A 13,352-nucleotide genomic window follows, 5' to 3' on the forward strand; every position below is an offset into this window, starting at 1 on the left:
GATCCTGCTAGCCAGGGCCCAGTGCTCATAGTGAAAACCCTATGTTTTCAGTATGTTTGTTATGTGTCACTGGGACCCTGCTAGCCAGGATCCCAGTGCTCATAAGTTTGTGACCTATATGTATGTGTTCCCTGTGTGATGCCTAACTGTCTCACTGAGGCTCTGCTAACCAGAACCTCAGTGGTTATGCTCTCTCTGTACAAATTGTCACTAACAGGCTAGTGACCAATTTCACCAATTCACATTGGCATACTGGAACACCCTTGTAATTCCCTAGTATATGGTACTGAGATACCCAGGGTTTTGGGGTTCCAGGAGATCCCTATGGGCTGCAGCATTTCTTGTGCCACCCATAAGGAGATCTGACAATTCTTACACAGGCCTGCCAGTGCAGCCTGAGTGAAATAACGTCCACGTTATTTCACAGCCATTTACCACTGCACTTAAGTAACTTACAAGTCACCTATATGTCTAACCTTTACCTGGTAAAGGTTGGGTGCTAAGTTACTTAGTGTGTGGGCACCCTGGCACTAGCCAAGGTGCCCCCACATTGTTCAGGGTAAATTCCCAGACTTTGTGAGTGCGGGGACACCATTACATGCGTGCACTATACATAGGTCACTACCTATGTATAGCTTCACAATGGTAACTACGAATATGGCCATGTAACATGTCTAAGATCATGGAATTGCCCCCCCAATGCCATCCTGGTATTGGTGAGACAATCCCATGATCCCACGGGTCTCTAGCACAGACCCGGGTACTGCCAAACTACCTTTCTTGGGGTTTCACTGCAGCTGCTGCTGCTGCCAACCCCTCAGACAGGTTTCTGCCCTCCTGGGGTCCAGCCAGGCTTGGCCCAGGAAGGCAGAACAAAGGACTTCCTCAGAGAGAGGGTGTTACACCCTCTCCCTTTGGAATAAGGCGTCAGGGCTGGGGAGGAGTAGCCTCCCCCAGCCTCTGGAAATGCTTTGATGGGCACAGATGGTGCCCATCTCTGCATAAGCCAGTCTTCACCGGTTCAGGGATCCCCCAGCCCTGCTCTGGCGCGAAACTGGACAAAAGAAAGGGGAGTGACCACTCCCTTGACCTGCACCTCCCCTGGGAGGTGCCCAGAGCTCCTCCAGTGTGCTCTAGACCTCTGCCATCTTGGAAACAGAGGTGCTGCTGGCACACTGGACTGCTCTGAGTGGCCAGGGCCAGCAGGTGACGTCAGAGACTCCTTCTGATAGGCTCCTTCAGGTGTTGCTAGCCTATCCTCTCTCCTAGGTAGCCAAACCTCCTTTTCTGGCTATTTAGAGTCTCTGCTTTGGGGAATTCCTTAGATAACGAATGCAAGAGCTCATCAGAGTTCCTCTGCATCTCTCTCTTCACCTTCTGCCAAGGAATCGACTGCTGACCGCGCTGGAAGCCTGCAAAACTGCAACAAAGTAGCGAAGACGACTACTGCGACACTGTAACGCTGTTCCCGCCGCCTTCTCGACTGTTTTACTGGTGGTGCATGCTGTGGGGGTAGTCTGCCTCCTCTCTGCACTAGAAGCTCTGAAGAAATCTCCCGTGAGTCGACAGAATCTTCCCCCTGCAACCGCAGGCACCAAAGAACTGCATCACCGGTCCTCTGGATCTCCTCTCAGCATGACGACCGAGGTCCCTTGAACTCAGCAACTCTGTCCAAGAGACTCCCACAGTCCAGTGTCTCTTCAGTCCAAGTTTGGTGGAGGTAAGTCCTTGCCTCCCCACGCCAGACTGCATTGCTGGGAACCCCTGTATTTTGCAGCTACTCCGGCTCCTGTGCACTCACCGAGGATTTCCTTCATGCACAGCCAAGCCGGGGCCCCGGCACTCTAACCTGCATTGCACAACCTCCTGAGTTGTCCTCCGGCGGCGTGGGACTCTCTTGTGCAACTTCGGGTGAGCACCGATTCACTCCACTTTGTAGTGCCTGTTCTGGCACTTCTGCGAGTGCTGCTTGCTTCTGAGTGGTCTCTTTCTCTTGCTGGACGCCCCCTCTGTCCCCTCACGCAATTGGTGACATCCTGGTCCCTCCTGAGCTACAGCAGCACCCAAAAACCCTAACCGCAACCCTTGCAACTAGCAAGGCTTGTTTGCGATCTTTCTGCGGGAAAACACTTCTGCACGACTCTCCACGAATTGGGACATCTATCCTCCAAAGGGGAAGTTTCTAGCCCTTGTCGTTCATGCAGAATCCTCAGCTTCTACCATCCAGTGGCAGCTTCTTTGCATCCACAGCTGGCATTTCCTGGGCATCTGCCCACTCCCGACTTGATCGTGACTTTTGGACCTAGTCCCCTTGTTCCACAGGTACTCTCGTCTGGAAATCCATTGTTGTTGCATTGCTGGTGTTGGTCTTTCCTGCAGAATTCCCTATCACGACTTCTGTGCTCTTTGGGGAACTTAGGTGCACTTTGCACCCACTTTTCAGGGTCTTGGGGTGGGCTATTTTTCTAACCCTCACTGTTTTCTTACAGTCCCAGCGACCCTCTACGAGGTCACATAGGTTTGGGGTCCATTCGTGATTCGCATTCCACTTCTAGAGTATATGGTTTGTGTTGCCCCTATCCCTATGTGCCCCCATTGCATTCTATTGTGACTATACATTGTTTGCACTGTTTTCTATTGCTATTACTGCATATTTTGGTATTGTGTACATATATCTTGTGTATATTTGCTATCCTCATACTGAGGGTACTCACTGAGATACTTTTGGCATATTGTCATAAAAATAAAGTACCTTTATTTTTAGTATATCTGTGTATTGTGTTTTCTTATGATATTGTGCATATGACACTAGTGGTACTGTAGGAGCTTCACTCGTCTCCTAGTTCAGCCTAAGCTGCTCTGCTAAGCTACCTTTTCTATCAGCCTAAGCTGCTAGACACCCCTCTACACTAATAAGGGATAACTGGACCTGGTGCAAGGTGTAAGTACCCCTTGGTACTCACTACAAGCCAGGCCAACCTCCTACAGAAGTAAGATGACAATGAGCCTCCAATAGCAAGTCAGTGACATGTCAACTGCCACAACACAGAAAGATTGATTTTACACCATCTCATTGCAGTGAATGATGGATCTCCTGCTGATCTGCTTGTCCTGGAGTACCCCAATGACCTGGATGACCAGCTGATGACCATCAGCCAAGAGACCCTCCAAGAAGTCCTGGTATCCCTCCAGACACCACCTCCAGTCGCAAGGAGGACAAATAATATAGCAGCCATCCCAGATGCCCCACCAAACACCCCAATAGTACAACCTGCTAGCACCAACACAGCTGAGGACTCCGAAGACCCAGGGACCAGCTTTGAGAGGACAGTGGTTGGAGTCCAGCGGGAGCTGACCAAGGAGGTGCTGTGGGGATGGAGACTGTGGCAGCCAGCCTAGAGGGTATGCGCACGTGCCTCGTTACGGCCAATGAACATACTGCAGCCAAACAAGGCACACACTCCCCACTGCATAAAGTCCAGCAGTGTCTGAGGGACATAGCTTTTGCCATGAGGGAGAGACCACAACAACTGCCCTCCGATACTGGCTGCAGCGTGATTGAGAACAAGCTGGACTCCATGCACGCGAAGTGGCCCCCCTCAAGGCAGACATGGCTACTTACCACCGGGATGGTGCTGCTATCCCCAAAAATCAGCAGCTCCTCCTTGCTACAGTGATGCCATATGTTGTTCCACAGATGGTAGCTGCCAGGAATTGGGAGTCCACATCTCCAACCATTAAAGTGTGTGTGGCTCTTTACCCCCCCCCCCCACCACCACCATCAAGGTCAGAGGAGACACCACACAGATTGGAGTATGAAGATGTGGAACAGAACATCTTCACTCGTAAAAGTTCCCAGTAGCACCAGCCCATGCCACATGGGCAGTGTTTTCCTTTGCCTTGTGCTTGAAATCATGCCAGTGTTAGCACAGTTGGATATTTGCGCTCTTCACCGACCTGACCTGTCTACTATGGACTGTCATTGTCTCTCACTTACCAATTGGCAATTCATGATCCTCCGCACTTAACAACACTTCACCCAAGCATGTACCATGACATGCCCCTCAACCATGGACCTGTGTTGTGTCACAATTGTATGGATTTCACAAATGGGGTCACTGACCTGGACATTGTAAATATTGCACTACAACACTTGTAAGTAAACACCTCCTACACAAACAGCATGTCTTTGTGTATTGTGACACATCTACTACGCTTAGGAATTGTAATTTGTGTAACATTGTAATTAGTCACAGAGTGTCAGTACAAGAGTGCAGGAATATGGTAGCACATAGCTACACATAAGGCTCCAACATGATAAATGTCAATGCTGGTCTCATCCCCTACAAGCAATTCACTGAGTATGTCAAAAATAAAGAGCACATATTTGCTTCACTAACTACATACAGCAGAAATGGCTGTGAAACAGTTCTTGAGCAATATGGTCAGCTGGGAGTACCAGTAGAACACATTGGTGTGAAACAGAGGTACCTACCCTCATTAGTGATTGCCACCGGTCACTTTTGCAGGATAGAGTTCAAATGTAGGATGTTGTCAGATGTGCCACAGTCCCCAACATTCCTACACAGGACCCCAACACTGACAGCTGAAATACCACACCTACCTGTCCAATAGAGAGTTAACATAGTCACCTTGAGTGGTGGGTACACTGGATGGCAGATGCATGGATAAGTAGATGTGTTGTTGCTGCCAATGTGACAGCTCAATTGTCAATAGGGGATGCACATGTCAAGAGAGGGATTCAGAGGCAGGACGAAATTCTTAGGCCAACACACAATTTTCACTGTGCACTCATGGGAAGACCCTGAGACACTAGCATATAACACAAAATGTATAGGAGTATGCAAACATGTTTATTAAGTATTAAACTGAACAAAAAAAAATAAGAAAATCTACCCTATCCTAAACTAACCTATTCTAACTATACTTAACCAACAACTAATGCTAACTACCCCATGCTAAACCTAACTAACACATTTAATACCACACTCTAAACATTGGACCCTACACCCTTTAAGTTACAGGACACATGCAGGACAACATATACCAATACTACACATATACTAACTAAATCTAAACAAATATATGTATATATTTTTTATTTTATTGTAATTTTTATATTTTTTTATTTCTTCATTGAACACATAGATACCTCAGCAACACCAAAGGAGGATGGACAGAGTGTTGAACAGTGCAAACACTCATCCCCAGTCACAGATCTGGGTTTAATCCATTGTTCTTTTGTTCACCATGCCACCCCAGTTTGGACCAAGCCATATGCAAATCAGTCTTGACCCTGTTCCTCATGGGAACAGTCCAGCCCGAACTGCCAAGCCAGGTCCTCCCTGGACCGGAAACAAGCATCCTGGGACCAGTTTCAGGGTTTCACCCTTCATCAGCCAGGCTAGCATGAATCCAGTGGCACAGTGAGCAAGGGACCCATGTCTGGGTATACCCTTCCCACTTAGGGCAACTTTAGCAACACAAAAGGATGATGGACCGAGTGCTGAACAGTGCAAACACTCACCCCCAGTCACAGATCTTGGTTTAATCCATCGTTCTTTTGCTCACCATGCCACCCCAGTTTGGACCTAGCCATATGCAAATCAGTTTTGTCCCTGTTCCTCATGGGAACAGTCCAGCCCGAACTGCCAAGTCAGGTTCTCCCTGAACTGGGACCAAGCATCCTGGGACCGGTTTCAGGGTTTCACCCTTGATCAGCCAGGCTGGCTTGAATCCAGTGGACAGTGAGCACGGGACCCAAGTCTGGGCATACCCTTCCCACTTAGGGCAACTTTAGCAACACAAAAGGATGATAGACGGAGTGCTGAATAGTGCAAACACTCACCCCCAGTCACAGATCTGGGTTTAATCCATTGTACTTTTGCTCACCATGTCACCCCAGTTTGGACCTAGCCATATGCAAATCAGTCTTGACCGTGTTCCTCATGGGAACAGTCCAGCCTGAACTGCCAAGCGAGGTCCTGGACCGGAAACAAGCATCCTGGGATCGGTTTCAGGGTTTCACCCTTCATCAGCCAGGCTAGCTTGAATCCAGTGGCACAGTAAGCAAGGGACCCACGACCACTTTTGGTAATGCCAGCCATTCTCCTGTTGCCCTCTCAATACGGTATCTGTGAGCTATTTTTCGGAACCCAGATTCCACTGCCAGGATATGGTGGTACATCACTGCCTTCTTTTGAAATGCCCACTCATATATGGAGTCAAGTAGTGGACCTTATGTTAGGAGGGCTGACAACTAGGAAGCTGGTATTCATAGGTCTATCAAATCTACTTTCATGTGTCCAGGTGCAGACACCCATCAATATCTGATCTGCCACACTGTTCCTCACACACCCATTTCCATGCCAGCACACGTTTGGCCTTGAATTGCATGCAAGCCAATTACATTCCGCATAAATGTAACAGACATGGAGGGCAATAGACGGAGCGCCATGCTGGGGGACAATTGCAAGCTCAGTCCTCCATCTTCATGACAGTACAGGGATGCACCAAATTTGGTTCAATATGGTACATTCCTGTGGTGTGAGAATGCTGGAGTGCACCACTACCAATATTCTCACAGCATTGCACTCTGTCATTCCTAGTCACATATGGCCCCACATGTAATGTGTCATCACATTGTGCACAGGATGCAGGCCATAGTGCACCACGAGCCTGCAAGATGTGACCCTTTGGTGGTGTATGGGGATCCTTTAAACGGGCCATAATGTCAGCATGCAGCCTACTTTGATACATGGTCATTGGACAGCTTATCACATCTGGCATTGTATTCAACACATATGACTCACTCACATCAAACCCTAGATTACTTCACAGGACACACACTATCACACTTACTGGATACATCTGGGTTCGCAAAATGCACCACTTTGACGATTGTGTAGGGGGCAGTTCCACCTGTAAGACAGGAATGGAAAACCAGGCTTAGTGTCATATCACAGTCACTGTGAGTGGGCAGCAAATTTCAGTGTGAAGTAGATGAGAGGAGTGAGCTAGTTATCCTAGTTAAAAAGAAGTGCAAGAGACACACCACTACGATCACACAATGACACAGACACTCAGGTGAGTAAGAGCCACACATCTGAACACTAACACTGGGCCAAAAACTCATGTAGTGCTACACCTCGCAACAACCATTTGTGGGCCATCTATAGAAGATGGAACAATATGGTATAAGGGGGAGTTTTGTAAAAAAATTACACTACCCCTGCGCTTTGCTAAACATATGACTCAGGTACTCAAGCTTGTTCTGCAAGGAACCCAGAGGCACTTTGTGATAGACATCCCGCTCAATTTAAAGTCTGCAACGATCATGCGTTCATTAATCAGTGACTGATGAGTAAAAGTTGTCTAGTCGTACCAAATGCCCTATATACATTGCCCCCTAAGGTGGGAAAGCCCCCTATGCCAACATAATGGCAGGGGTCATGTGTGTTAAATGATGACAAAGTTGTGCTATACATGTATGACATAATCCAGGGAAATTATGGTAGGCTGGCGATGCCTTGGCCTTTCATACATGACACTATGCTGGGGCACAGGTGTCACCATGGCCTACGTGATGGTTGTGCAGGGCTCACCAGACATCTGACCTGCATTGGTATCATGGTTGGACATGTGAACTCCAGGCCCAGACTGGCGCAGATACACTTAATTCTGGTTGCATACCACCTGCCTGCAAGCATTGCATGCAGCACTCCAAACATCTGCTGCTGTCATTCAAGAGCAGTGAACAGTAAATAGTATGCCAATGGGAGACTCACCAACAAGTCCACCGATCTCGACACCAAGGTGATCAAGCAGATCCTGCTCCCTGGCCACCAGATCTGTCCAGCGATTCTTGAGCTGGTGCTCATTCCTGCTGCTCCTGTACACTATCTTCAGTTGGTGGAGCACTTTGCCCCACCGCATGCGCCTGACCTCAGTCCAGTATCCCTGGATGACCCGGCTACCCATCTCTAGCATCATAGGTTGTGGAGACTTGTGTGAAGCCTGCATATTTGTCTGACATGTGTAAATCTTCTGGATTTCCAACACATTTAGGGTAGAAATCTAGGAGTAGGCATGTCGGCAGTCGAGGTGCCTGAGCGGTGCTACTACCTGCACTGCCCCACCAGTAGGACGCCGCCAGCCATATTTTGACCATACAGATGGCCTGGCAGTGTCCAGCTGGCAGTAGCAGCACCCCTTTCTGTTATCTGCAGGATGACTTCCTCACTAGACATGGTAAGTCAGGTGTCTGACAGGGGACTGGGTGGAGGGTGTTGTCTGTGAGTGTGCGGTGTCTGCCTGTGTGTATGAATGTGTTTGTGCGCGTGTGTATGAGTCTGTGAGTGTTGTGGTGTATGCATGGTTGTATGCATGTGAGTCAATGCGTGTATGTATGTTACAGTGAGTGCATGTCTGTATGTCAATGTGTATGCATGTGAGCATGTGTGAGTGAATGCGTGTGAGTATGTGTGAGTGAATGCGTGTTTGGATGAGTGAGATTGAATAAGTGTATGTAAGTGGTGGTGCATGGGTGCATGCGTGGTGCATGTGGGTGTGTGTGTGCATAATTGTGGGGGTTAGGGCATTGAGGGGGTGTTGTGATTCTAGGGGAGGTGGGGGAGGCTTCCACCAGTGACAGGGAAGGAATTCCCTGTCACCGGTAGCCCTTCCGCTATGGTTTTTGTGACGGTGGTTCCGCCGCGGAAACATGGCAGTAGGCCGGCTCATAATACCGCTGGCAGTCATGTGTGGACCGTCAGGTCGGAGATGTACATCTCCGGCCTGGCAGTTCAAACTGCTGTAGTGGTACGAGTGGAAATGTGGCAGGTTGGCTCATCATGTGGCGGTATACCCCACCAGCCTGTTAGTGGTGATACCACCATATTAGCCCTGCTGGTCAAAACACTGCCGGGGTCAAAATGAGGGCATAGTGTGTATGACACACTCTGCCTTTATTTCACCCAGAATATGTTTTGATCACAAACGTTTGATTAAACTTGTTGCAATTACCAATGGTTGTTGGTTTTGTGTGGTGGACCTGCAGCCCTAGCTGCATATGGTCTCATCCAGGCTGATGTACATTGCACAGATGTGTTTGTGCAATGTGTGAGGTCATGTGTACCGTGTCAGGATTGTGCCCAATGGCAGTGGCAGGAAAGATTACCATGGATATTCTGTTCAGGCCCAGCTTCTACCATTAGTTGTTATACCTGGGAAAATCACGATGACCATAGATACTAATGATGTTCCCCCGTGTCACACATGTTCCATGCATCCATTGCAACTCGCACACTGAGTTGTGACAGTGTTCAGTACCAACATGACTTAAATTCTATTTTGTGATATCCACTACCTCATGTGTGGCCCCCTTGCATACATCCTATTTGAACATGATGTAGTTGTGTCTGATGACCTATTGACTAACAACTTGGCAACGTGAATGTACAAAATATGTAGTAGTCCATAGATTGTGTCCTTCAGTTGTCACATACAGGTGATGAGGCTGTCAGTGATGTGTGTGATGGTGGCAGTACAATCTTACAAATCACATATGATGTCGCTACAGTACTAGTCAGATTCCTATTTGTAACATGATTGCTGACCTTTGACTCACATGTCTATGCTATGTGTGGTGGAGATTGAAGAAACCAAAGCAGGATTGGTTGTATTAGTGAAGTGTTTATTGACAAAATTGACAATGTGAATTCAGTGGTTCTTAAGAGTAAACGTTGTCAACTATGGGCCTCATTCTGACTTTGGCGGGCGGCGGAGGCCGCCCGCAAAAGTACCGCCGTCAGAATACCGCTGCGCGGTCAAAAGACCGCCGCGGTAATTCTGAGTTTCCCGCTGGGCCGCCCGCCAGCCCAGCGGGAAACCCCCTTCCACGAGGATGCCGGCTCCGAATGGAGCCGGCGGAGTGGAAAGGGTGCGACGGGTGCAGTTGCACCCGTCGCGATTTTCAGTGTCTGCTATGCAGACACTGAAAATCTTGGTGGGGCCCTGTTAGGGGGCCCCTGCAGTGCCCATGCCATTGGCATGGGCACTGCAGGGGCCCCCAGGGGCCCCACGACACCCGTTACCGCCAACCAGGTTCTGGCGGTCAAAACCGCCAGAACCAGGCTGGCGGTAAGGGGGTCGGAATCCCCATGGCGGCGCTGCCTGCAGCGCCGCCATGGAGGATTCCTCAGGCCAGGGGAAAACCGGCGGGAAACCGCCGGTTTCCCTTTTCTGACCGCGGCTTTACCGTCGCGGTCAGAATAGGCCTGGATGCACCGCCAGCCTGTTGGCGGTGCATCCGCGGTCCCCGGCCCTGGCGGTCCATGACCGCCAGGGTCGTAATGACCACCCTATGTGCCTTCTCCGGCATACCCCAGCAGCTGTCTTGTGCTGTTTCTTCTCCATATCGTCATCACCATCCTCCTCCTCCTCCTCAGGCAGGTCATCTACCTGGTCATACATCAGAATGTTTATCTGCACATATATGTTGTGCAGGATAGCACATGTCAGGATGATTTTGCACACAATGTGTGGGCACATAGAAGGCTGCCTCCTGTGAGGTGCAGTCACCTGAATCTTGTTTTCAGTAAGCCAAATGTCCTTTCCACGATATTGCATGTCTTACGGTGTCCCTCATTATATGCATGCTCTGCTGCTGTGCTTGGGTTTGCAAATGGGGTCATCATACATGGCTGTATGCCATTACCCTGATCCCCTACAAAAGATAAAAGGTGTAAATTGTTGCCTAGGCTTGCAACAGGTTTGTCATGTAACATGGCAGCTGTTATTTTGATTTGGTTGTGACTCATATGTGTTTGTGGTATGGTGTGAGTTCCTGGCCTTGTGCAAAGTTCTCTTAGCACTGTGTTGTTGAACTTGACAATCTTGGGTATTGGCTCAAGGACCTGGGACATATATTTTGGAATCCTGACTGATGCTCAGTATGTGTGTACCATGTGTTGTGTAGTGCATCTTTGTATCAGTGTGCTATCACTAGAGGGGACATGGCATATCCTCACAACACAATGGTGTCAGATGTGGTGACAGCTTGGGAGCCCTAAAGAGCCTGGATGTCCCAGCCATTTTGGCATGTGTCATTACAGATGAAGTGTAACACGTAGGCCCATTTTAATGAGTTAGTGACAATGCACAACACAGCTCCAACATTGGCAGCACTGTTCTGCAACATTTTGACTATGCAGGAATGCACCATGTGTTACATGTTACTAGGCAACCCTTTGTTGTCCCCTTCTCCGGCACCTAATATGCAGCCATAAACCAGGACTACCAACCTTACACCAGGGTGCTTGGCTACCTGCCCTGTGGAGGTGAATGTATCTATGCAGGAGGGGACATCTTCCTATACATATACATTTTTCATGGACAATTGGCTCTTTCTGTGTGTGCAGCAGTATGCAGCATGCAAAGTTGGCACATTCATATGAGGTCAAAGCGCAGCCGATTTCATTGTTGCATCCTGCAAATGACACCCCTGGGGTGGTGTTTGATTTTGGCACTGCCTCAGGTTTTAGGTGACACCTACATCTGTGTCAGCATTATAATGCTATGTATCATGTGGTGACAGACCTGCAGCTACACACATTGTAAGCCCCTCCAATGCTAAGTGCTGCGTCGGAGGGTAGCCGATTTCCAATGTGGCTTTAAGTCACAAAAGAATGGTCATTCACAAACTTGTTTATACAGTGCAAACCATGACAATGGCATTGGAGGCTCTTAGTGATCCTGAGTGGCAGCTGATGTTTGCACCAGCCATCAGGTGTCCAAGGGTGTGTATCCCATTGTTTCAGGATGATCAACATCACTACCAGTGTCTCTCCTATCTTCCAAAACATAAATAAGCATTAATACTGTCCATACATGCACAGTGCAGGCTATGGGATGGAGCTCTGCTACTTAGCAAATGTGCCCCTTAACATAGTGCATGCAAGGTACGTGATGTCCTAATTATGCCTACAGGGTCCGACTTTGGCATCCATGAACTGCACAGTCTGACAGTGACTCTGCCCCATGGTGGGCCGTTTATTGTTTACGGTACAGACATGATGGTGTTGTGGGTCGATAAGTGGTGCATGTGAGGTGGCACTACAGTAGATGTGGTGATACTTCTCACAAATCTGGCACAAGGTATGTGATCGCCATTGATGTTGTATTCCTATGTGTGTGACCCAATGCATCAGGCAGATGTATATGCACACTACAGGTAAGTCAGATATGTGTTGATGAGATGTAGTTGGTATTGGCACCATTTGTATGGCAGTTGATGTTTGTTCTGGCAGAGACTTGCATGGCATGATTTGAGTGATCTGTGCATATGTGTGACTTATGTTACATGAACATGGTGTATGCCATTTACATTGCTGTGCTATTCTTATTTTGGTGGACAGTGTGTGGGAAGTATACGTAGTAGGCAACCTGTGGGCACTTGCAGTGGTTTGTGTACATCTTCTGTTTGCACAGGGTACATATCTGTACCTGACCTTCATGTGGTGCGCCTGTCAAGTTGTTAGTGTGTTACGTACATGTTGGTGTATATATGTTTGTGATGAGCACTGATTGTGCTGTACTGCGGCATGGTGCATAAGTGTTGTTAGTGCACATCTGTGTTACCCTGGCCATGTGTTTTCTGAGTGGTATATGTCTTGTGTGTCCCACAGGGTTAGTGTTGTGTATAAATTGCTAGGTGTGTTGACTTAACCACAAGTAGGCCATTTCCATATTGTCCATCCTGGAAGTTCTTGTTGATCCTGCTGTGCCTGAATATGTAGGCATCATGGACACTCACAGGATACTTGGCCAAATTGTTTGTGAATAGTCCCTTGGGGTCCACTATAGCCTGCACATTTATGGAATGCATGTGTTTGCAATTCTGGTATAAATGCTCTGTTGCTGCAGGTGGAAAAAGTCAATTGCTCCAAGCACATGCGCGATGCCATCAAATTGATAGAACCCCTGTTTTATCTCCTGCTGCATTTACTGGGTGTTGGGGAAGCTGATGTGGTATATGTCTTGTGTGTCACACAGGGTTAGTGTTGTGTGTAAATTGCTAGGTTTGTTGACTTACTCACAAGTAGGCCATTTCCATATTGTCCATCCTGGAAGTTCTTGTTGATCCTGCTGTGCTTGAATATGTAGGCATCATGGACACTCACAGGATACTTGGCCAAAATGTTTGTGAATAGTCCCTGGTGGTCCAATATGGCCTGCACATTTATGGATGCGTGTGTTTGCAATTCTGGTATAAATGCTCTCTTGCTGCAGGTGGAAAAAGTCAATTGCTCCAAGCACATGCGCGAAGCCAT

This window comes from Pleurodeles waltl, chromosome 2_1, assembly GCF_031143425.1.
Source record: "Pleurodeles waltl isolate 20211129_DDA chromosome 2_1, aPleWal1.hap1.20221129, whole genome shotgun sequence".
Taxonomy (NCBI): domain Eukaryota; kingdom Metazoa; phylum Chordata; class Amphibia; order Caudata; family Salamandridae; genus Pleurodeles; species Pleurodeles waltl.